Source organism: Lissotriton vulgaris, chromosome 1_1 (genome assembly GCF_964263255.1).
Source record: "Lissotriton vulgaris chromosome 1_1, aLisVul1.2, whole genome shotgun sequence".
Lineage (NCBI taxonomy): Eukaryota > Metazoa > Chordata > Amphibia > Caudata > Salamandridae > Lissotriton > Lissotriton vulgaris.
In genome coordinates, this window is record NC_141685.1 from 2,075,746,494 (window position 1) to 2,075,770,228 (window position 23,735).

Genomic DNA, 23,735 nt, shown 5'->3' on the forward strand with positions numbered 1-23,735 from the left:
CCTACTTGGAGCGGTTGAAATCTGGCTCCCCAAGTGATGTTGTACCCCCCAAGACTCTCAACCGGGTCTTTGACTCTGTTGCTCCAATTGTTCTGGACCTCATCAACATTTCGCTATCTTCAGGGATCGTTCCGTCTCCATGGAACAAGCTATGGTCAGAGTTCTTTTGAAGAAACCTTCTCTTGACACTGAAGTCTTGGCTAACTATCGGCCGATCTCAGTCCTACCAGGGATTGCAAAAATATGCCAAAAATATGTGAACTCCGTTCTCTCCACATTTCTGGAGGAGAATGAACACCTTCACCCCTCTCAAACAGGTTTTAGACCCCAACAAGGCACGGAGACTACCTTGTTAGCGGTGGTCAAAGAAGCCAGGAAAATTCTAGACAGGAGCGGGTCTGCAGCTATTATTTTGCTCGATCTCAGTGTGGCCATCGACACTGTTAATCACCAACTTCTGATCACAAGACTTAGAGAGATTGAGGTGACAGGAATTTTACTTAAATGGGTTGAGTCTTTCCTGGTAGATAGGACATTTCAGCTATTTGATGACAATTTCAGCTCTGAAAGAAAGCCGCTACGATGTTGGGTGCCACAGGGCTCCTGCCTGAGCCCCACACTTTTTAAAGTTTATTTGCGCCCACTGGCCGAGGTAGTCAAGCCCTTTGGGGTTAGCATCATCTCCTACGCTGATGATACTCAGATGATTGTGTCCCTCAACACTCTGGACAATGCAAAGAACAATTTGGCCAGCTGCTTGGAAAGGGTCTCTGCGTGGATGGATGACTCTTTCCTAAAGTTGAATGCAGATAAAACCGAGCTGATGTTCTTGGATAAGACCACTAATATGGACACCAACGCTTTTTGGGTGTGGCTGGACCACAGTCTGAATTTCAAGGAACAGGTGGGTAGGGTGGCAGGTACCTGGTATGGTACCTTAAAAATGATCAAGAAGGTTCTTCCTCTTCTGCTGTTTATTGCCAGGAAACTATTGGTGCAAGCCTTGATTCTCTCAAGGCTTGATTATGCCAATGTGCTTTACCTAGGGTCCCCATCCGCAACCATTAAAAAATTGCAAACTGTTCAAAACGGTGCGGCGCGTCTTCTTATGCAGGTTCATAAGCAGGAATCGGCCCAGCCTTATATCACTGCCCTGCACTGGCTCCGGTGGCTGAAGAATCCAGTTCAAGGCTCTGTGCATTGCTCAGAAGTCACTCTCAACCAGGACTCCTCCGATTCTTCAATCCATTATCTCCCCTTACCACCCTAAAAGATCCTTGCGCTCTGAGAATAAACATCTAGCAACGGTTCCCAGAGTATACCGAGCTAGGAGTGGGGGACGTCTTTTTACCCTCATCGCGGCCAAATGCTGGAAATCAGCTTCCAGACCATGTCCGGCTCAAGACTAACTAGCTCTCCTTCCACAAATGACTGAATACTCTGCTGTTCTCTCGAACTCTCGGATCGTCTTTTCATTGTTGATGGCTCTGTCTCTAGCGCTGGGAGGCCTTTGGTGGCCATGCGCTCTATAAATCTATATTCATTCATTCATTCATTCATTCATTATTCATTCATTCGTCTCACTCCCTCTAAGTGCTTTCATCCTTCTCACAGTGGCCATTGGCCTTGTCAGGCAGACATACTTTGTGCTCTCCTCCTCACTATTTACTCTGGTTTTGGCATGCAGTCAGAAGGAGGGTAGTCTAGGCGGAGGAGCAAGTGCTCTTGATTTCCTGTGCTATGCCCCTCACCCAGAGCGGAGAATGGCAGTCCTTTGCCACAAGCCCTGGTTCCAGCAGCAGGAGGACTTGGCAAACTTCCTTCTCCTGATGTGACGGTGCTGTTCACCAAATTATAGGACTCCTGCTCCCACCTGGCTATCTGCCTCAAATGTAATATGCTCCATAAAATATTAAAGGCCCAAACCTTCCTTTCAATCAAGAGTTTCTGAAAAAAAAATTATGGCCCACAGCCAGAGCTTTCTTCCAGGGCATGGGGGTCATTATCATTTTTTCCTATTCCTCACTGCAGTTTATGGCAGAGGGAGCAGAAATGTCAGATGACCAAGATATATATGCAGACCTCCTTCAAGGATGTACTGGGATGTTGAACTTACTGACGGGGAGGAGAATGACTGCTAGAAGAGCTTGCAGGTGGACAGCGTGTTTCTGCACAAAGTGCCTGTCTCTTGAATTGTTGTTATAATGCATGTTCTTGTGAATTAATTGAGTATAAATATGACAAGTGTCCCTCTCTAAACATGTTGGTAAACTCTAGGCGTAGGTGAAATTCATGTTAATTCCCTCTTTGAGTAATACATAAAATTTCAGATTTATTTTGTAAAATTATGCAAAATGCAAGTCTGGCATCTAACGCTACATGTTAGTGTGAAATACATCAATGGGTCCATTTTGGAATTGGCAATGCATTAAAAATAGCACAAAAAACATTAGTGTAGGGAACAACGGGCACTCACTTTATATCTGTTTGCCTTGTTCCTGTGCTCAGGCAGTAGGGTATTTACTTGTAAAATTTTGAAATTAAGTAATGTGGGGTAATGGCATACGTTCAAGAATTGTTCATGACAAGCTTAACATAGAAGTGTGGAAATTACATGAGACTAAGCCGGCATAATGAAAGTTTTGTAATGCATAGTAAACTCTTGGCAAATGTGGGTCTAATGACAGGACATCTATTGCTCAGCCAGATCTATTTGACACTGTCTTTGTGCTGGCCTCAAATTGCCTTGCATTTGTATGTAACTGCATATGGTGGATCGTTTTTCGTTTTGCTGGGCTATCACCAGCTGCTCTGTTGATTCGGATACAGATTGGTTATTGCCCACTGACACTGAAGCATTTATATAGTTATATGATTGTGCATGCATTGTCACATGACTGGATTTCATGATCACTGCCACCCGTCTAGAAATGTGTTGAGGTGGTTGGCACATATGGGATTTGCTTAGCTGGCATCGGTTGTTCTATATCTTCTGAAAATTATCTCCATTCATTATATGGTCCTCTGTTCTGCTATGCAACATTCTCTTCCATCTCTTTCTCTTCCACTTCATGCATTAGCATTTCAGTAATACTTTGTGGAATTATGACTGATACTAATGGTGCTACCAATTATATAGTGGCTGTTGCTGTTCCGAAGAAGAAACCTCCACAACAGTACAGCACTGTTGTGGCTGACCACTGCTGTCACATACAGCGGTTAATATTGTTGGTGTTGCCAAAGTAGTGGAAGAAGCACCAAGAAGCTTGTTGAATGGAATGGGAGGAGCCACTGAAGAATCAGATGTTGTGATTCCCTATGTCTAGAGTTGTGGAAACAGTTACAGTACTCATTGTAGCCGGAGGTGTTGGCAGGGTTTTTGCTTTTAACTCATTAGTGACAGATAGGCATTTCGATGATAGGTTTTTAGGCCATCTTTCTGGTGGTGATTGTGGTGGGACATAGGAGTGTGAAGGCTGTTTCTGCTCCCCCTCCAGTGCTGTGCCCCCTTTCATTTTGGTAATTATTATTTTTGATAATTAAATGCCAAATGTTTACATGTTGTATATTTCTCTTGGCCTTATTTAATGAAGAGGTTTTGTGAAAGAGCCTAATAAATATTGGCAGAATTGGTAGTCAGACAAAATATCGAAATTAAAATATCGATATACAATAATATCAATGTTTTAATATCGATGGTATAGTATATCGATGTGCCATAATATCGATAGACAGAATATCGATATTAAGGTATGTATGTTAGTAATATCGAAATTGTGTTGTTTAGTGTTATGTATTTTATTATGTTGTTTATATGTTTGCTAAATATGTTTAGAAATGTATGTTTGAAAATTAGTAATTTTGTTTACATTTTGCGTTTTAGTATTAGAGCGGGTTGTGGGTTTATAGGGGAATAGGGTGGGAAGTAATTTAATAATAATTAATTAATTAATATATATTTGTAAATATTTGTAATTAATAATTAATTGGTAAATAATGAAGACTAATTAGTTAATTACATTAATTAGATTTAATGTGCTAATATATTTAATTTAGTGTTATTGTTAATTAATAATTAATTGGTAATTAATTAATATTAATTAGTTAATTCAATTAATTAGATTTAATGTGCTAATATATTTAATTTAGTGTTATTGTTAATTAATAATTAATTTGCAATTAAATAATATTAAGTAGTACATTACATTAATTTGAGTTAATGTGTTAATATTTTTAATTTACATTTTTTTGTTATTGTTAATTAATAATTATTGGTACTTAATAATTATTAAGTGATTAAATGATCTGATTTATTTATGTGTAGTGGGTTGTGTGTTTATAGGGAATAGGGTGTTATATAATTACATGTAATTAATTAAAGATAGTGTATTTATTTATTGGTATTTATTGTTAATTAATTGGTAATTAATAAGTGTTAATTAGTTCATTTATACTTACATCAATTTAATAATATTTATTGTTATTAATTGATTAATTGAAACTTTTATTAATTGTGGTTTTCTTTTATGTTTAGTGTGTTGTGTGTTACAGGGGGAGTAGTGTGGGAAGTAATTTAAACCCTACGCAATACAACGCTTTCCCTACTTTTGCACCCTCCGGAGTGGGAATAGTAATTTTTACCCCTACGCTATCCAACGCTTTCCCTACTGTTGCACCCTCTGGAGTGCGAATAGTATTTTTTACCACTACGCTATCCAACGCTTTCCCTACTGTTGCATCCTCTGGAGTGGGAATAGTAATTTTTACCCCTACGCTAACCAACGCTTTCCCTACTGTTGCACCCTCTGGAGTGGGAATAGTAAATTTTACCCCTACGCTATCCAACGCTTTCCCTACTGTTGCACCCTCTGGAGTGGGAATAGTAATTTTTACCCCTGCGCTATCCAACACTTTCTCTACTGTTGCACCCTCTGGAGTGGGAATAGTAATTTAAACCCCTACGCTATCCAACGCTTTCCCTACTGTTGCACTCTCTGGAGTGGGAATAGTAATTTTTACCCCTACGCTATCCAACGCTTTCCCTACTGTTGCACCCTCTGGAGTGGGAATAGTAATTTTTACCCCTACGCTATCCAACGCTTTCCCTACTGTTGCACCCTCTGGAGTGGGAATAGTAATTTTTACCCCTACGCTATCCAACGCTTTCCCTACTGTTGCACCCTCTGGAGTGGGAATAGTAATTTTTACCCCTGCGCTATCCAACACTTTTCCTACTGTTGCACCCTCTGGAGTGGGAATAGTAATTTAAACCCCTACGCTATCCAACGTTTTCCTTACTGTTGCACCCTCTAGAGTGGGAATAGTAATGTAAACCCCTAGGCTATCCAACGCTTTCCCTACTGTAGCACTCTCTGGAGTGGGAATAGTAATTTTTACCCCAACGCTATCGAATGCTTTCCCTACTGTTGCACCCTCTGGAGTGGGAATAGTAATTTTTACCCCTACGCTATCCAACGCTTTCCCTACTTTTGCACCCTCTGGAGTGGGAATAGTAATTTAAACCCCTACGCTATCCACTGCTTTCCCTACTGTTGCACTCTCTGGAGTGGGAATAGTAATTTAAACCCCTACGCTATCCAACGCTTTCCCTACTGTTGCAACCTCTGGAGTGGGAACAGTAATTTTTACCCCTACGCTATCCAACGCTTTCCCTACTGTTGCACCCTCTGGAGTGGGAATAGTAATTTTTACCCCTACGCTATCCAACGCTTTCTCTACTGTTGCACCCTCTGGAGTGGGAATAGTAATTTAAACCCCTACGCTATCCAATGTTTTCCCTACTGTTGCACCCTCTGGAGTGGGAATAGTAATTTAAACCCCTATGCTATCCAACGCTTTCCCTACTGTAGCACTCTCTGGAGTGGGAATAGTAATTTTTACCCCAACGCTATCCAACGCTTTCCCTACTGTTGCACCCTCTGGAGTGGGAATAGTAATTTTTACCCCTACGCTATCCAATGCTTTCCCTACTTTTCAACCTCTGGAGTGGGAATGGTAATTTAAACCCCTACGCTATCCAACGCTTTCCCTACTGTTGCACTCTCTGCAGTGGGAATAGTAATTTAAACCCCTACGCTATCCAACGCTTTCCCTACTGTTGCACCCTCTGGAGTGGGAATAGTAATTTTTACCCCTACGCTATCCAACGCTTTCCCTACTGTTGCACACTCTGGAGTGGGAATAGTAATTTAAACCCCTACGCTATCCAACGCTTTTTCTACTGTTGTAATATGTGGAGTAAGTATATTTATAAATGTATATGTAGAATTTTAAATGTATTTTAAATGTATATGTATTAGTTATAATTTTTTAGATATGTTTTAATGTTTTTAGTTAATATTTGTAAAATTATATGTATTTTTAAATTAATTTTAAATTATTATTAATACATTTAAAAAACAATATTTTTAATTTTGAAATTTTTGTACAACGATATTATTTTTTCGATATTTTTGTACTTACCATTATGTAGATATAACTTCGATATTTTTGATTTCGATATTTTTGTGTCGATATTTTTGTATGTAGATATTCTGTCTGTCGATATTATGTCATAGATTCGGCAGAATTATCATTCATATGAATTTAGGGTAATGCTAATGTATTCCTTTTTTATAGAGCATTGATATTGTTGGACCTGTCAGCCTTAGTGTGGTCCTCCCTCAAACTTGTTGCCTCTCCTCCTCCATTTAGCTGGGCCTATTGCTGGCCATATGACTCTGAGCACTTTACCACAGCCAACCAGTGCTAATGTGCATAAATGCACTCCTTAAAACATTGTAATAATGGCTTTTCCCAAATTGGCATATTTAATGTACTTACATGTTCCTAGTAATGTGCAGTACATGTGCCCAGGGCCTGTATATTAAATGCTGCTAGTGGACCTATAGCACTGAATGTGGCACCCGCTTCAGTAGCCCTTTAAATATGTCTCAGGCCTGTCATTGCAGAGTCTGTGTGTGCAGTTTACACTTCCATATCAACCTGTCAAAATAAACCATTTGCCAGGCCAAGGCCTTCCCTTTTTATACACATACGTCACTCCTAGGGTAGGCCCTGGGCAGCTCAGAGGGCAGGGTGTCGTGTATTTGAGAGGTAGGACATGTACTCTTGAGTTTTACATGTCCTAGTAGTGAACTGTTTTTTTCACTCCTGCAAGGCCTATCACTCCTATAAGATAACATTGGAGCTAGCTTATTATATTTTATAAGTGTAATTTCCAAATGGGAAGAGATAACCCCTTCAAGTATAATGTCTCTGGAATCACAATTTATAATCCTAACTTATAGTGTAGTAGGAGTTTTAACTGCAACTCTCAAAAGGTCTCTGGTCACGTTACTGGGTGTAATTGGGAGTTGTGCTTTGTGTACTCCTCCTAGACAGCCAAAAACAATGGGAGCTTAAGCGTGACTGGATGGGCCATCTATAGAAGAATAGGAGGGAAGAGCTGGGTGCAGTCTCACTTGCACCAGAATATTCTGTGTTCTGTCTCCAAACAGAGGGCTTAACAACCCTACATTGTCACTTCAGCCAGCTTGGAGGCGAAGGTAAGGGAGGTAGTGGATTGCATGCATTTCAAAGACAGTATCTAGAAGCTTCTCATACCTTCCAGAACCAGGGCATAAAAGAAAGGACCTCACACACCAACACTTCGGTACATTTCTGGACCTGTGGATACCCTGTCATGAAGAAGGACTGCTGTGCTGCTGAAAGGACGGTCATTGTTGAATTACTACTCTGACAGAGCTGCTGCTTTGCTGTGGTGACCTGCTGCCCTCTTGCCTGGAGAGCAGAACTTGACCTACAACTCCATCTTGAACCTTGGATTCCAGAGTGAATCAAAGGGACAGTCTGTTGACCTCCTGATCTGAGCTGCATGGACACAATAGTTTCCCAAAGGCTCCTCGACCCATCTTCAGCAAGTTCCTGACCCCCAAAAGGTGCGTCTCAGGCCCTGGACCCTTGGGGTGGCTCTTGAGCTCTAAAATTCAAGCTTTTGGGCTCTTTGCAACCTCAAACGGGTCCATTTGTACTAGAACTGTGCCGCTCATACCAAAAATCAGCACGAGCTCCAGTACGTCCGATTCTTCACCCAGTAAGCATTGATTTCTGCGGAGGACCACCAACATGAAGTACCAGCTATCCCACCCGTGATGCCCAGTCTGCTCCTTGCGCCCTTCTGACCACTGCCAGTGATGCTCTCCTTGCTCCCAGTGAAATTCCTGAACATGAATAGGACTCTTAACACAAAACTTGAGAAGGTAAATCTCCAGCAGAACTAATCTGGGACAGTATCCAACCACCGCTCCATCGCTGTTATCTTGAACAATTAACTTTGACCTGGTCCATCATGACCAGATACCTGTGGTTGGCGCTTTATGGTTTTAAGAACTATGCTGCAGTTTTTTCTGTAAAAATTCATAACTCGGTTTTACTGATTGGATTTTTGTCATTTTGGTCTTGATTTATTTACTAAATTCTTCTTTATTTTTCTAACCTGATGTGGGATACTTTTTGTGTGGTGTTTTCATTGTTTTACTGTTTGAGGTTTTCACAAATACTTTACAAATTGCCTCTAAGTTAATTACTGGGAATATATATTCTTAATCTGAAAACAATAATAAAGTTGTGGTGTTGAGGTTGGGCAGAAGATGTGGATGGATGTATGCCTTGTTAGTGGGAGAGAACAAGGGGATTGGCAAGGCGAGTAATGTTAATTATGGCCTGCAAGAAGGAGTTGAGTATTCCAGTTAATCTAAAGTAAGTGTTCAAAGATTCTATTGAGTATTCAGTTCGAAGAATTTATTTACCATGAGTGATTGCATGGTGCTGTTCAATTTTCTACTGTGCCCAAAGACTTGTACAAGTTAAATAAATCAATGCATTGCTCGCTCTGTGAGACTTTGGGCCCCATTAGGATGGCGGGCGGGCTTTGCCCGCCCGCCATCCTGTCGGAAATCGGGACCGCCCGCCCTAAGGGCGGGGGTCCCGCGCACACCATTAGGATGTGCCCGCCACAGTGGCGAGCACATCCTTTATTTATAGTATTGTGGCGGGCGGAGCTCTCTGCTCCGCCCGCCACAATACTAAAAATGCTTAGCAGCATTTACATAATCAAAGCGGCAGGCACCGCGCGGTGCCTGCCGCTTTGATTATGCAAATGCAGGGGGGTACCACAGGTAGCCCCCGTGTGCCACCCCCTTTTGGCCTTCACTCTGGGGGCCCACAGGGGGTCCCCAGAGTGAACACCGTCTGCCTTTCCGTGGCGGCATTGCCGCTGCGGAAAGGCATTGCACACTTGCCATTGTAATATGGCTGGCGGTGTCTCATAGACACCGCCACCATATTAATCATTTTCCACCCCGGCCGCAATGCGACCGGGGCGGAAAAGTGGCGGGCGGTGTTTTTCTCCGCCGTGGTCCCCCCCGCCATTCTAATATGGCGGGGGGGGAATACAGGGAAGGATGTCGGGCGGATTTCCCCCGCCAGGCTGGCGGTGGCTACCGCCAGCCTGGCGGGGGCAATCCGCCCGCCATCCTAATGGAGCCCTTTATGCGATGCATTCACCTGCAAAAAACCTCAGTAAATAACTCCCAATTGGCCCCCAAAACCAGAAGTGTAGTTATTTTCTATGTGTGTAGTAACTGCTGTTACCACACATATTGCAATTCTGAGTCTTGAGATACTTGAGGATTGAGGTCAAACCTACTGATTTTTATCAGAGAAAAAAATACCCTGTATTTACCGGTACGTGTGGGTGTTGGTACTTAATGGACCAAAATTTGCATGTTATTGCCCAAACACTCTGAACTGGGTGATATATATCACAGTAGTTATAATCTGGACTCAGCAGAGTTGGGTTCCATTACATAGAATAAATATCACACCAATTAGCAGGCCACTTGTAATAAGGACCTTAGGGCCAGTTTACGACTCTGACAGTCCGAGAACCACCAGACGGGGTGAGGCTGTGGTGGTCCAGCCACCACCGGACTAGAGTTCCGACTGCCGTATTACAACTTTCTCGGTTGGACCACCATTGCTCTTCAACAACTGCCAGGGAACCGCGTTCCCTGTCGGTCCAGTTTCAGTCAGGGGCTCACAATATGCTGGCATTGCCGCTAAGGCAGTACCATGCATATTACGAGTTTCAGGACAACCAGCGGTGTCATGGTTCCTCTATGATATTGCTGATGGTCATGAAACAAAGGGGGCTCTCTACTCATGCCCAAACCATGGGGGTGCATGCAGGAGGGCACATGGTGTGCCCCCCTGTGTGCATGCACGCCCAGTTCCTGCACAGCCTGGACTAAACTGTCCATGCTGCGCAGGAACTTGCTTTAGCATACCCATTGTGGTGTCTTTTTCAAAGGCACTGTAATGAGACTAGGATAAAAGGTGTGCGGCGGTCGGGATTTGCGGAGCGGGAGCGGGGTGGTGATGTGCTGCCTCACTCCCATACCACCAAAGTCATAATCAGGCCCTTAGTGTTTTATGAATAAAAGGGTTTTCAGGATACTTAGGAAGGGGAGTAAGTCTTAATGCTGTCTCAGGTGGGTTTGCAGAGAGTTCCCAAAGCTTGATGAAGCTATATGAAATATTTTTGTTTTTCACTCTGTAGTTTCTGGTTTAACCAGAGTTTGTCAAGGGGTTGTTCGAGTGCTTGGGTCTTCGCTGATGCACTACTGTTTGTGTCATGCAGCCTGCATGAATTTCATTCTAATCTCAGGTTTTTATTTACACGAATTGACAAAATGTATCAGTTTGCTTTGAAAATGATGAGCTTTTTTAAGTGAAACTGAGCGATTTCAATTTTGAACTTTGTTTTTAAGCAATATCAGCATCTAGCTGATAGCAGACCAACTTCTGAAGTAAGAAGAATGGTATGATATCCACGGAGAAGCAAACCTATGTTTAAAACAGGCAGACTGGAGAAATCCGCTTTTTGAAATTCAGCACACGCTAGTCAAAGTTCTCTTGTTTACCAACCCTTGCCTTTCATGGGAATGCCTGGATTACTGACTAGCAAAGTACCGAGCAGTGGTGTGCCTCCACACCCAGTGCAGTCAGTCTGGCCCCATAACAAGAGCTGTTTCTTCCTCAGTTGATAGGGCAGTTTCTCATATTTTCTTGCAGGTGTCCTGTTCAGGTGGGGCATTTTTTTCCTGCTTGCAGGTGTAGGAAAGGTACTGCTTGTCTCCCAGTGAATACGTTGATTAAGGGTGTAAATCTACAGAAGCACCCAGGATTTCAGCACCTCTGTATACCTCCTCTTTTTGACAATTCTACATGGACACTAATGATTTGGCACCAGAACCTGGGAGTTTGATTCCTAAAACTCCTTCTCATGTTTTACCAGTTGGATTAAAGCCATTTCAGTTTAGTAGTTCTATGGGACTTCCAATATCCCAAACATTGTAATAACGAAGAGGCAGAAATCTCCCGAACTTAACATGGCTATCATGACTTCCTCTTGTATCTACAATCCTCCTTTGACCACTTCCTCTTTAAACCACATGGCTGCTGGGCGTTTTCCCCCCCTGTGCTGGAAAATGCCATTTTAGTGGCACTATGACGAGCTCAGCTCGTCATCAGCACACGACACCCGTGGGTGATGACGAGCTGAGCTCGTCATCAGCATCGAATTAAGCAGCTTTGGAATACAATGTATTGCATTGCAACATCACGCCATGCCTGCTGCTCACTCTAGATCCTCTTTGAGCTTATTGTTTTTTCTATGTGTGGTGCTCCTCTGCCTGATTTAGTCCACTTGACTGAAATTCCAATTGCTCTTTGTTTTTCTTTTTGAAACTAGAGTTTTCTCCTGTCTGCATTTCTCTCACTCTCTTTCCTCAGTTTAAACATATGATTCAGAAGCAAGGAATGAATGAGAAGAGCGGGGAGTCATTTCTTTGAACCAAGTGAAGAAATTAAACTTTACTTTTGCAAACAAACGCAAGCTATTTATAGGGTGTTAAAGGTGATCTGCTGGGTAATTGAATGTTTTTAGGAAAGTTGATTGTGACCGCTTAGAAATGTTGAAGGCTTAAAGCCAGTTTGTGAATCTGTTGAATTCAGCACCTAATGAAAGCTGGTGAGTAGAAATTCAGTTTAATGACACCTTGCAAGTTCTGCACAGGTTTAATCTATTCAAAAGTTTCAGTAAAGGGTAAACTATCTTGTGGCTTTAAGGAGTGTGAGTTGACCTATGGGTTCAAAGTGAGTTCTGTATCTAAGGCTATGTTTCCCAAAGTCTTTGAGAGCCATGCATTTTTGGAATGATAAGCTTCTGCAACCCACCAAGTTTAATGAACACGCAGCGGGTGCTATTTTAATGTAATTAAATCATTGTGTAGTAGCACACTGACATTTACAGACAGCACATTTTCCACTGAATTTTGGGCACTATAATTGCACAGACATACCAGTTTTACTGATAAAACTATAGTGCACACAAATCATAGTGTGGAAATGTGATTTGGGTAAATATTTATATGCAATAACCTTAAACTCCTTCCTGATTCATTCATTCAGTCCAGGGTACCTCATTGGGACCGTCACCGTACCCCTACTCGTGAGTTGTATTTCGTGACACCTTCTCACAACGTATTCCAGCACCCTTGTGGACGTGAACTGATTACTGGCGCTTAGACATCTGGACTTACATACCAGGCCAGGTACCCACGATCACTCCAAGCAGCCATCACTCAATGCTGTGTTATGTATGTCCTGATGTTGACCTCAAGTCATGAAGGTCAAAATGCCATCGACTGGCACAAGTGAAAATTTTGGCTACGAATTATGACATGATTTTATATTTCATTACAACTGTACTGATTCATGCATAACTTCAGTTTGAATTCTTGTCCAATACGCTGTAGCATTTTTTCTTTATATTGTTTAAACTGGTTTTGCTTGCGCCATTTATATGTTTTCACGAGCACAAAGGGGCAGATTTACAAGCCCTTTGCGCCACTTTTGCGTCACTTTTGCCATGTTAAAAGTGACGCAAAAGTGGCGCAATGAGCTTGTAAATCTGTTCCAAAGTGATCACTATTACCACTTTAATGCACAATATGGTTGAGGCTGCAAATTGACTTATGCAAATTTGATGTGGCCGTCCTTCTCTGACAATATTATTGCATTAAATGATGTTCTTGGGACTTTTTTGGGGGATAATTTAATGGATATAATAAATAAGTTATTTCATGAAGTCCAGTCGAGACAATTGTTATATGTTATCATGTAATGTATTAAGGCACATATAACATAAATCAGATTCACTTTTAGTGAGTATATATCTACCGAGTAAGGATAGTTTATTCACCAAGTCTTCAAAGAATACATCATTTAATACAATTAAGGCACACAGTATATGTAGATTCACGAATCCTATAGTAAATGCACTTGAGTGGAAAATGTCAAGTGCAACACATTTTTATGTTGTTAGACCACACAAGAAACATGTGCTAAGTGCGCGTTCATGCTATGTAATTGTAACTTGCACAGGTGCAGCCACATTTGCGCTGCACCACAGATAACATGATTATTTTTACCAAGCTCAGTGCTGCTCGTTTTATTGCCCTCGAAAGGATAAAAAGATGCCTGGATTCTACAGGATTCAAACCTATGACGAAGGGTCAAACTAAGAGGCGACTTAAGTCCACTGGTCAAACAAACCCAGCGACACACACAGGATTGTCAGTTTGTGTAGTCTTACAATGGGAAAAACTACTTTCCAGCGAAACGCCAGTATTAGAATCCAGAAATGTGTACTAGCCATAGTCTTTAATCCGATGGTTTTATCGTACACGTGTATTTTTTTATCTGAAGTTAGCAGAAACATACCCTATATGATTTTTTAAAGTGGACGTAAAATAGTCTTTATTGCAATGGTTCCTGCTTGTTGTACAAAGTAAGTTAGTCTTGGATGAATCATAGCAAAATGATTTAATTCTTGGGTCCCAGACCATTGTGTTTGCTTGAATTTTGTGTTACCTCTCACGCAAAACTATCATTATTGAAAAACAGTTTATCTGTGCAGCAATATTTTTCAGGTGCATCTTTATTTCTTGCCAGCCCTCCCCGCCGCCCAGAATCTCTTGCTGGACCACCGCTTTTGATGGTCGCCTGTGAAGTAAGTGAATGCCAGCTGGGGAGGCTGATAAGAGCTTCCTTGTTGAACTGATCCCTTTGTGTGTCGCCAGTTTGTAACTGCTCTGTGAGGAGTGCACGCAGCCGCGCAATCTCGTGGCACAGAAAGAAAACATCACCGCCCGGAACAGTCACGGTGTTCAGCGATCAGGCAGCTGAGCAGGTCCGATCTGATGCTGCATTGCTCTGAGCTCAGCAACGCAGCCATTACAGATCCGATTTGAGCCTTCCTGTCCACTTACGTGATATGATGAGGTGTTTTCAAAATTAAACCTATTCTGAATATGTAATAACACCAGCTGGCTCAAAAGAATGGAGTTTCCGCCATCGGTTGCTTAACGTTTGATGGTACTTGAAGTACAAAGACCAAAAAACCCTCACAAATGGACCCTTTTCTTTCCAGATGTCATAATTAAGTCCAATTAAATGACAGCAAGTGGTTGCATGTGTGGTGAATTGATCAGAGGAGAGGCTCTCACAGGCCTTTCGAGTCATCTAAATCTATTTTTTATGATGCCAATTTCAGAGCCAAAATAGTTCCACGTTTTTCCATCGCATGCGGCTTGCCATAGTATGTGAGGGTGCCTGCACGAAAACAAAAGAAATACAAATGTCACTGGAGCTGCATAAAGTCATTAATAATCCCAGTACATATATGACATGGGACTGACGAGACAGGACAAAAGAATAATGCAGACAATGGATATCAAAGCAAAACATTAGAGACTGGGAAAGTCAAAAGAATGGGGAGGGCACAATAACACACGAATCAAGCTTTGGCAAAGCCTATAGACCACATATGACAACAACCGCAAATCCGTGGGTCTTAGAGAAAATGTGTTACACAGTTGAGACCAAGAAATTGCACCAACCAGGAGCTAGAACCAAATGAGAAGAGTATCATTCAGAGTAGTAGATTCCCATCAGTCACCAAGGTGATATTTCTCATCATGTGGGAAACTTCTTCTGCACCTCCTTGTTGTTAAATAGGAGGAGCTCACAGATATATGAAATAAGTCTGTGAATAATGCATGGTATGATGCCGTGACTGTGCAGTGTAGTGATAAGTGATTAAAACTGATTGCCAAAAGGAAAAATATGTTTATTATGTATCCTTTGGTGTCAAGAAGTAAAAAAGTGCATGAGCACCCTCAATAGATGTATGGGCGCACTAGTGATGCGGTCGACATGTTTCAGCCAATTAAAATGAGGCTTTCTTCAGGACCATTCTCAAACTACTTCAGTAGTTTAAGAATGTCCAGTCATGGCTTTTCAGGCACCTAAGAGATACGCAGTGAGAGTTGTAGATTTTTAAAAACCGTATACAAAGCGACTGCTAATCCTAAAATGAAATATTTTGCTGGATAAAAATCCAACACTGTCTGAAGGACTTACACTTGACGTAAGATTACCTGAAATCTGTATTTGTAATATAGTAAGTGTTCTAGGCCATTTACCTTCTTAGGGCCCGATTCACGGAATGAACTTAAGACTCAATCCTAAACTTACTACTATTTTGATATTCACAGAATGCACTTACTACTTTTGGCATTCACAGAATGAACTTACTACTTTTGGTATTCAGAGAAGTTAGGATTTTGTCTTAAGTTTGTCTTAAGACAGACTTAAGACAAACTTAAGACAGACTTAAGAAAAACTTAAGACAAAATCCTAACTTCTGTGAATACCAAAAGTAGTAAGTTCATTCTGTGAATGCCAAAAGTAGTAAGTGCATTCTGTGAATACCAAAATAGTAGTAAGTTTAGGATTGAGTCTTAAGTTCATTCTGTGAATCGGGCCCATAGTTCTTGATCCCCATATACAACCAAATAAAAATCTGGTTCACCTATTTGATGGAAGTGTAATATTCATCTCTCATCATGCATGAAAACCAGCAAAAAAGCCATTTGATTTGATTAGTGTATAGAGCTTCACTAACTAATATGCCAGGGGTAGCAGCAGGGCAAGTAAAACACACACAGTTTGATAAAAGAGAAGTGGCAGTGTAAATGTGCATGAGTCAGAGTTTGAGAACATCTGAGTGTGAGAGAGCATGTGAGAGTGTATGAGAATTTGAGCATATGTTAGTGTGTGCACACAATGTGTGTGTGTTGTTGTGAGTATAGCAGGTTGTGAGTTTTATGGTTGGGATTGTATTCCTGGCCCTGGCATACTGGAGATAATTCTTGGCTAATGGGCAAGCGCACCCTTAGCATATGGATACTTATCCTGGCAAATTTGATACATCATTTTTGGTAGGTGAGGAAACCCATGGCAATATGCTGGTTTGACAAATCGAAGGAATAATTGGCATAGGAGAGTGCACCCATAGCGTAGGGGCACAAAAGTAAAAATCCGGTCTTTGCATACCAGAGGTAATATTTAACTATGAGGCGCCTATGGTGCATTAGGGATAGGTGTGTATATGACAACACAAAGCACCTTTGCACATACCCTAGTATTGTCCTTTCCCCAATTCTGCACACAGAGCACTGGAATATTCCACGTGACCATTTTCAATGCACTGTTCATTTTAGGGAATTTATTCCAAAATTGTGTTCTAAATGCACTTTTGATATAATCTTTTTCACCTTTTCACGGGGCGGGGGAAGCTCCTATCGAAACCTTACTTGAGAAAGGCTCCCTTACTTAAATTCAGATCAGGTATTACATCTGGCATTCAGCAGGGCCAGTTGAGGATGTGGGTAGAGCCAATAGAGGAAGTGGACGAGCCAATGGAGAAAGTGGTGGAGCTGGGGAAAGTGGGTGTTGCCTCCGACAAACATATGAGCACCCGCACTTAATATTTTACAAATTAAGCACTGTAGATAACTGAAATATACAAGGAATTATCAAAACAATTAAACAAGGACAAAGATTAGAACATAAAAAAACAACGGCAAAGCCATCTATTGACCATACAGCGCTGGTGTTAAAGTCCACTTCTTTTTTCATTGGCTGTACACATCAGTTCAGGCATTATGTTGTGGCCCATAGTGCAAGAGCGCCAATGCCTGAAATGAGCTGAGCTGTTGTCCCATGCTGTATGAAAACGGAGGGCCCTCATCCCCTCGGCCCGCATGGCGGTGCAGCGATCCCCTCTCCCCTTGCCTCCCGGTGGTGGGGGGGCGTGATCTCCTGTCATGCAATGACTATGCGGGAGGTATGCGCCACACCACCGGTTGGCTGGCGCCCGACCCCTGACCCGGAAGGCGTATGCAGACTTCCAGGTCGGGGGGGTGGGGGCTAGGGGTGGGGGGAGAGGGCGGCCCTCCCCCTCCCTGCGTCTCCGGGAATAAAGGAGGGGGGAGCGCTCAGGTGGCCCTTCTTGTCGCTTGACGCTCCCCCACACTGGTCGTGCCCCGCGCTCGGGGCCTCCTAATTTTTCTTTTATCTTACAGGTCGAGGATTGCCGTTGGAGTGGGTGTGAGCGCGACTTTAGAAGCAGACAGTCGGAGTGTGGATTGTACGTGCCGGAGCGTTCATCGGAGTACCGGTTGCAGTGGATGTTTGGAGTACGGGACGTAGAACACACAGGACGTCGACAGTAAGAGGGGAGTGGGGGGCTCGCATTTCATTGCTTCGTGTGGCCACCGGGTGGGTCTACGTTAGAGTCTGGCCACCCCTAACAATCGGAATAGCCAGTGTGTTGCGGTCGCAGTTGCGTGGTGCCCATAGCCCCCTGCGTATCCTCCGTCTGGTAGAGGTATAAGGTGCACGGACAGGGCACAACACAATGCCGGGAGCTAAGGGTGCCAAGGGGTCTAAAATGGAGATGATGATGCAAGCCCTGATGCGAAGAATGAATGCCATTGATAGGAGATTGGGCAAGGTTGATAGCCTAGAGGCTCGTGTGATGGGGAGGATCGATGATATTGCAGGCCCACGAGGTAGGCCCAAACGGCAGACTACTGCGCCTTTGCCGGAGGGGAATTCGGACTCCTCACCTAAAAGGAACAAGACCAAGAGGGCTAGGGGCAGCGCACCCATTCCTGCCCCTACGGCTGTTCCCATTACCCCCGAGCCGGTAGTCCCGGCTCCCACGGCACCGGCTCCTGCCTTACCAGCAGGGGCCCATCCTGTCGGGCCGGCCCCGCCTGCCCCTGTTTGGCCGTTGCCTTCGGTGCCAGCGCCCATAGGGCTACCCCCGCCGGTGGTGCCGGCAGCAGTCCCGGATTCTGAAGCTCCGATCCCGCCCGAGCTGACCGCTCAGATAGCGGCTATACTTCCTTGGCTACAAAAAGGGGGTATGCTGCCCCCAGCGTTAGATCATACTGCCAAGGCGGCCAGGATGGTGGAAAAGATTAGGGTGGCAACAGTAGTGAGTGGGGCTGCGGGTTCCTCTTCTCCTTCTTCTGCAGGTGCGAATGCCGCCCAACTATGGAAGCGACAGCGGACCGGCTCCTGCGTCGGGTAATGGTAAGGAGGAGGCTTTGCCGCTCCTGGGGGACGGTTCGATCCTGTCCAGGAGCGAAGATTTAGGGCAACATGTTTCTCGGGCGGTGAAAGAAATGATTTGGGCGGGAAAGTATATTTATATTTTCTCTCTGTTACTAGACAATAGGGAAATGGAGAATGCAAAAATACTTAAAGAATGGATGCACCATAGCGAATGGAGAGTACAGTGTGCTAAGTTTAGGGTGGAGGAAACTGTGGTAAATTGGATTAGGGCCTTCTCCATCCTTGCGGCTATCACTGTTGAACGCCCTCCTAACGTACAGGCAGCAATGGCTTGCTACCAGAGCAGGATTGTAGGGTGGAGCGAGCAGTACCCTGGGGAGGCATGGAAGGAATATGACATACATTTCAGGAAATCTAAGGAATTTGACTTGCCGCTAACATGGGACAAGGTTGACTCGCTGTCATGGCACAAACAGTTCTCGGGGAATACGACTCCGGCCAAGCCCACGAATGTAGCAAATGTGTTCTCCGCCAAACCCCAGCAGCCCTTTCGGGCAGCACAGGGGAATGAGTTCCCAGGGAGGAATCGGGGGTGCGGCGGGGAAAGGAAAGGCGTGTGCTGGGACTTTAATAAACGCTCATGTGCGAGGCCGGCAGGCACATGTAAATTCAGACATGCCTGCGCCATTTGCGGTCACACCTCCCATCCCGAGACAACATGCAGGTAAAGGACTGGTAACCAAAGTCAGAGAGGGGGAAAGAAGCCAGAGTAGTATAGAAGGCACGATTGCCCCACACCTATTAACGTCTTGCCGATGATCCCATGGTTGAACAGATACCCAGACCACGCAGCAGCTACTTTACTACAGGAGGGTTTTTCCCACGGTTTCCGGATCCCAGCAGGGGAATACACAGGCAGCGCCTATTGTAAGAATCAGTTATCAGTACAGCATAACCCGGCAGTACTGATTGCTAAGATTGAGAAGGAGCTGTCCCTGGGCAGGATAGCTGGGCTATTCCCGGAAGTGCCAGTGCCCGATTTTGTGTGTTCACCCTTGGGGGTAGTACCCAAGAAAGAAAAGGGCGAGTTTAGACTGATTCACAACTTATCGGCGCCAAGAGGGGCATCATTGAACGATGCTATAGATGAGGGTATTTGTAGTGTGAGGTACGCTTCATTTGACCAGGCAGTGGAACTATTGCGTGGGCTGGGGCGGGGCACACTAATGGCTAAATCAGACATTGAATCTGCTTTTCGTCTTCTACCAGTGCATCCGTTGGACCAGCACCTCCTTGGTTTCACCTTTGAAGGGAAATTTTACATGGATAGATGCATGCCTATGGGTTGTTCCATTTCATGTGCATATTTTGAGGCGTTTAGTTCTTTTTTAGAGTGGGCCATGAGACAGTCCACGGGCCACGAACAGGTCATGCATTATTTGGACGACTTCCTCTTTTTGGGGGCGGCGGGGACTCAGGAGTGTGCTTTGGCATTGCAGGAGTTGTGCGTGCTCATGCGGGCTTTCGGGGTCCCGCTAGCGCCTGGGAAGACGGTTGGCCCGTCCACCTGTTTGGAATTCCTGGGTATTGAAATTGACTCATTGGAAGGGTGCTTCAGGTTACCCAAAGAGAAGGTGATTAAGTTTAAGGCGGCTTTGTCGCAGTGCCTACTCAAAAGGAAGGTTACCTTACAACAGCTACAGGAGACAATGGGTCAACTCAACTTTGCATTGCGGGTCATCCCGATGGCACGCCCCTTCTCTCGGTCGATTGCCCAAGCCATGAGGGGATTGCAGGAGAAACATCACCGCACTAGGTTGTCGTCTGAGGTTCGCCAGGACATGCGGATATGGATCGCATTCCTGGAGGACTTTAATGGCAGGATAGTGTGGCCCGGACCCCCCACGTCATCAGCAGAGTTGGGTTTATGGACGGACGCTGCTGGTAGCGTGGGCTTTGGCGCCATCCTGGGGACCAAGTGGGCCGCCCAGAGATGGCTTGAGGAGTGGGAAGCGTGGGGTTTGACCACTAACATTGGATTCCTGGAACTATTCCCGATATGGGTGGCATTGATGGTTTGGTCCGAGCACCTGAGCAATCAGTTGGTGGTGTTCTGGTCAGATAACATGAGTGTGGTGGAATGCATTACCCAACAAGCGGCACGGTGTCCATTCATACTGCTGTTGGTAAAAGAGATTGTGCTACAATTTCTAAAATTGAATGTGATTTTCAGAGCCAAACATGTGCCTGGTGTTCTGAATAATGCAGCTGATGCCCTTTCTCGCTTCAAAATGCAGGTTTTCAGGGAGCAGCTTCCAGCAGCAGACCCCTCGCCAGTGCCTTTTCCGGTTGCTCTCTGGCGGATTGGTGCCCCAGACTACCGCACCTCATGGTGTCTAGCTTAGCCCCCAGGACCAAGACGGCATACGAAGGGGCGTTCTTGTCTTACTGTACTTTTTTAGGGCACAGCTGGGAGGTTAGCTGGGCACAGGAGGACAGTTTTGCTGCATACTTAGAGTCGATGCACAGCAAAGGGCGCTCGGTGGCAGCTGCGAATAGGCACAGGGCGGCAGTTTCCTTTTTCGCTCAAGCTAAGGGCATAAGGGACCCTACGAACACTTTTGTAGTGCGCAAGGCATTGAGGGGCTGGCGTCGAATACAGGGTCACTCGGCGGATGCGAGAAAGCCAATTGGCTCGTAAGACTCACAGCCTTATTGTTGGCACTTCAGGGCATTTGTAGCTCTGCATGGGAGGTGCTGCTTTTCAAATCGGCGTTCGCACTAGCGTTTTATAGAGCTCTGAGGATAGGTGAACTGGTAGCAGCGTCAAAAGGTGACAAGCATGGCGGCCTTCAGGTGGCCTGCGTGGTGATCAAGGAAGATACAATGTGGGTAACAATTCCAAGATCAAAAACCGACCAGGAGAGTCGGGGAGACACCATAGTGCTGCACCGGGATCGGACCAACCCTTGTTGCCCAGTCTCTCATGTGGAGGCTTTTAGGAGGCAGCGGGAGGGTTCGCTCGGGGGTGCACTATTGTGTCACACGGATGGTACGCCACTGACCCGGTAGCAATTTAGGAGAGTCCTGGAGCTGGCGGTCGCAAAAGCAGGCCGGGATCCCAGGGAATTTGGTACCCATTCTTTCCGAATTGGGGCAGCAACTGAGGCAGTTGTTCAGGGACTCCTAGTAGAAAGGGTTAAAAGGATTGGGAGATGGTCATCTGAATGTTACAAACGATACGTACGTGTTGACATGTTATAACATGGCAGGATGACTGACGCTTGGTTTTTTCTGGTTTTGCAGTTTCTCAAACCTGTCATGCAGGGGAGGAACTCACCGAATGTCGGCAAGAAACGACAGCATCGCATCACAAGCGACGAGAGGATCAACGGACATTGGTGACTTGGATTGTGGGCCACTCTTATGTGCGGCGCGCTAAAACATGTTTCTTTCAGGTGCAAGAAAGAGAAGGGCTGAGGAAAAGGGGTTTACTCTTTTCTTCTTTGGTAGGGGAGGCTTAGGAATCAGACAGTTTAAGGACTACTTTCTGGAACTATTAGCTCAACAACCCGCCCCGGCGTCAGTGGTGATACTTCACCTGGGGGAGAACGATTTGGCCAGATTAGGGAGGCGCATCCTAATAGAAGAAATCATCTCCACTGCGGGCTGGGTGTCCAGGACATGTGCGGGTTGTACAGTAGCTTGGTCGCAACTTATTCCTCTTATTACTCAGTGGCAGTGGCGAGGGGGGAACTCGGTCAAGGCGTTGAATCACTCGGTAAAGAGGATCAACACACAGTTGGACAAGTTATTTCGAGCCCCCCGGTTGCAGACGATTCCCCATGGGTGTATTCGGGGGGAGCATTTCTACCTGCGGGATGGGGTGCACCTGACAGGGGCTGGGAGTGTCCTGTGGTCAGATAACATATTGGCATGGCTAGAGGGATTTGCAGGGTGAATATGACCTTTCTTCGGAGTAGGAGGGGGGCAGATCGTCGGGTAACAATGCTGGCCTGTGGCGGTAAGGTCATGACCGGTGAGCAGCTATTTTAAGGTCTGAGGGGGCGGCATCATCCTTTGGAGGCGTCCGCCCAGGGGAAGGAGGGGTCACTGGCCCCTCCTAGAACTTCAGGGGCAGGTATAACTGGTGACGCGAGTTGGGGCCCTCCTTCAGTGGTTAAATAAAGTTCACGGGGTGGACCGAGTAATTAACGGGCTCGGCTGCATGGGTGGACCGAGTAATTAACGGGCTCGGCTGCATGGGTGGACCGAGTAATTGACGGGCTCGGCTGCAAGGGTGGACCGGGTAATTAACGGGCCCGGCTGCTGCGCATGCGCACCAGCGGTAAGGGCGCGGCTTGTAAGACCTGACACCGGTTAGCGACCTTGCCATATGACCATAAATGTTAGTATGCAAAATTTCCAGTGATGATGTTAGATTCTGTTAGGAAACAAGCTGTATTAGAATCTTGTTAAGGATAACCGATCATACTTGTCGATATGAATGTATCTGAAAATTTTGCATAAAAATTGTATATTTTGTTTAATAATTTTATTATTTTGTATCTTAATAAATACGGCCGGGGGGTCTTGCGATCCCCCGCCTTCCAAAGACAAATCCTGTCTGTGTTTAAATGTTCTGGGTTGATGTGGGTTCGCAGGGAGGGGGGCGGTAGCCGTCACTGACCATGTGAAAATGGGGGGCCCTCAGCCCCCCGGCCCGCATGGCGGTGCGGCGATCCCCTCTTCCCTTGCCTCCCGGTGGTGGGGGGGCGTGATCTCCCGGCATCCAATGACTACGCGGGAGGTATGCGCCACACCACCGGTTGGCTGGCGCCCGACCCCTGGCCTGGAAGGCGTATGCAGACTTCCGGGTCGGGGGGCAGGGCTAGGGGCGGGGGAGAGGGCGGCCCACCCTCTCCCCGCGTCTCCTGGAATAAAGGTGGGGGGAGCGCTCAGGTGGCCCTTCTTGTAGCTTGACGCTCCCCCACACAGGTCGTGCCCCGCGCTCGGGGCCTCCTAATTTTTCCCCACCCACCATCACTGGAACAAAGCTGTACTGTACATGATATTGGTTAATTGGTTTTTCTTTTTAGGTTGTATTTCTGGAACATAAAATTGTCGATTACAAAGTTTTGTGCAATGTTGTTTTGTTG